Source organism: Gekko japonicus, unplaced genomic scaffold, assembly GCF_001447785.1.
Source record: "Gekko japonicus isolate JY-2015 unplaced genomic scaffold, Gekko_japonicus_V1.1 scaffold1794, whole genome shotgun sequence".
Lineage (NCBI taxonomy): Eukaryota > Metazoa > Chordata > Lepidosauria > Squamata > Gekkonidae > Gekko > Gekko japonicus.
The window spans coordinates 86,460-89,169 of NW_015164244.1; the positions used below are offsets into that span (position 1 = coordinate 86,460).

General features: G+C 52.1%; 1 protein-coding gene across 1 annotated transcript in view; it reads left to right on the forward strand.

Annotated features, from left to right (window-relative positions):
* KCNH2 (potassium channel, voltage gated eag related subfamily H, member 2) overlaps positions 1 to 2,710 on the forward strand; it is an 85,866-nt gene that overhangs the window by 65,283 nt on the left and 17,873 nt on the right. The gene's annotated exons all lie outside the window — the stretch shown is intronic.

Genomic DNA, 2,710 nt, shown 5'->3' on the forward strand with positions numbered 1-2,710 from the left:
GTTCTGACTGCCGAAGGCGAAGGCCCTGGTGGTGTCGTGTTTAAGTGTGTGGACTCTAATCTGGGAGAACCGGGTTTGATTCCCCACTCCTCCACTTGCAGCTGCTGGTGTGACCTTGGGCAAGCCATAGTTCTGTCAGAGCTGTCCTCAAAAAAGAGCAGTTTCTGTCAGAGCTCTCTCAGCCCCACCTAACTCACAGAGTGTCTTGTTGTGGGGAGGGGAAGGGGAAGGAGTTTGTGAGCCGCTCTGAGACTCCTTTGGGTAGTGAAGGGTGGGGTATAAATCCAGTCTCCTCATCTTCTTCTTCTTCAGCTTCTGGGAGGGAGCAGGCCACCATTTTGACCCCAGGCGGAGGCTTGTAGACAGGCTGGGTGGGGGGGAGGCGATTTCCCTCCTCTCCTTCCCGCGGGGAGGCCCTGGGCCTTGCATCACGCGGCCTCCTTGGGGCGAGGCTGAGCAGCCTTTCGTTTGGGTGGGAGGCTGGAGTCTTTGCACCCCCAAGGAGTGTTCCCCCTAAGCTGAGTTAGTGTGAGCCAGCTCACAGTTTCATAGCCTCCTCCAGCTCACACTTTTCTGTCTCAGCTCAGGAAGGATGGGGCTCCAGAGCAAACTAATTTATGCAGCAGCCAAATCGCTCACTCAAAACTGTAATGCCAGGAGCTCACAGAGCAGGATTTTTGCTCACAGGACTCCACAGCTTAGAGGGAGCACTGCCCCCACGGAGTGGCGAGAGGCCTCTTTTCTGCCGGGCACACCCCTGAATGGGCAAAAGGGGGCGTGGAAGGGGGTCTGCTCAGACCTGCCGGGAAGTGGCACCCTGGCCCAGAGAGACCCTTGGTTGGTGAAGCCCAGAGGAGCGGATCCGGTCTGTGTCCCACCAGGCTCTCTGTCTTGTGCAACGAGCTTCCCATTCTCAGGCCAGGGCTGACTCCAGGCAGAGGAAGGTGCCCCCAACGAGAAGCTCCTCAGGGTGCATGCCGGGAGTGGGGGTCCCTTCAGGGGACACGGGGACTGTAGCAGTGATGCTGCGGGATTGGGGCTGAGCAGTGGAGGCATTGGCCGCAAAGCCCGGGCGGTTCTTCCTCTGGGTCCTCTTGGGGGCCGTGGCCACCTGGTTCCCCTTCTGCCTCTGGCTGGGGGGGACGCAGTAAGGCAGGGGTCTCCGGCGGGGTGCCCCGTGGGTGCCCTGGTGCCTGGCCAGTGCTTTCAGAGAGTGGGCAGGGCCCAATTCCGCACAACAGATCTGGTTAGACATTTGGAATTCCTACGAAAACAAATCCTCTGTACTCTCTTTGAAATGGCAAAATCTTAAAATTATGACTAAAGGGTACTTGACCCCTGTACAGTTATCTCATATCACACACAACCCAAACTCCCTCTGCTGGAGGGGTTGCAAAGAGAATGGCACCTCCCTCCCTCCACTGTTGGATGGATTGTCCTATCGTAGCACCCTTTTGGGATGAAACATTAGAGGAAATTAGGTATTTTATTTTTATTTTTTATTTTTCAAATGTATGCCCCGCCCTCCCCCGTGGGCTCAGGGCAGCTTACAGAGGCAAGGCGAAACCTTGCCATGATAAAACATAATATACATAATAATTAAAAAACATACAGTACATCTTAAAAATCCTAATTTAAACAAAGTGCTCAGTGTCTTCAAGTCCAAAGATGACAGAACGTATGCCCGAAGTTCCTGGTGGACGGTTTAAGGCTTCTTTCATGTTCAGATGTTTTTTCAGGGCCTCATCCAACCCACAGCGGTGGTGATATAGTGGGGGCGGCGGCTCCTACTCAAAGGTCTGGCGGAAGAGGCTCCGTCTTGCAGGCCCTGCGGAACTGCATAAGATCCCGCAGGGCCCGGATCTCCCCCGGGAGCTTGTTCCACGAGGTAGGAGCCACCACCAAAAAAGCCCTGGCCCTAGTAGCGGCCAGTTTGGTATCCCTGGGGCCCGGGATAGCTAGCAAATTTTGGGCCCTTGACCCTGGTCACACTGTAAAAAAGAACCCAGAGTTTATACTCTTGAACCTTAGAAATGAAACTGCTTTATCCACTATGCAAAGAAAAGGGAATTGCTTTATTATTATTATTATTTGCAGCCAAAATAAACCATAGCCTCAAAATGGAAGTCAGAAATTAAACCATCCCTAAATTTATGGTACAAAAAGTTATGGAACTTCCATACATAATGGGAAAAATGTCCAACATAATGAATCCAACAAAATCTAAGGGCGAATATAGTGAATTTGCAATGATACGGCTACCGATCTTATCCCATCTAGTTTCTCAAGGAACAAGACCAGAGATAAATAGACACTCTTCGTTTGGGGTAAATGTTGGTGTCAAGACTAAGCTTATGAAAAATGCTCTCTTTTAGGCTGTTAAGTCTATGTACACCTATCCTGTAAACGATTGTTATTACTTGTTATTGGAATTTTGAAAATTGAATAAATCATATTGGGGAGGGGGAAAAGAGAGAGTGGGCAGGGACGGAGGTGGGGCTTGTGCCCGGCAAGGCTTCTGATTGGCTGTTCGGATGTTTTAAAATGTTACTTTGGTGGCAGCTGGCACCACCACGCAAGGCTCTTTGCTGGAGGTAAGTTGCGGCAGCCATTCTGTGGCCGGCTCCGCCTCTTCCGGCACCACGTGGTCTGTGTCAGGGTTCTGGTGGTGCTCGCAGGCTCAGAAAGGTCGGGGACCCCCCCCCCCCCT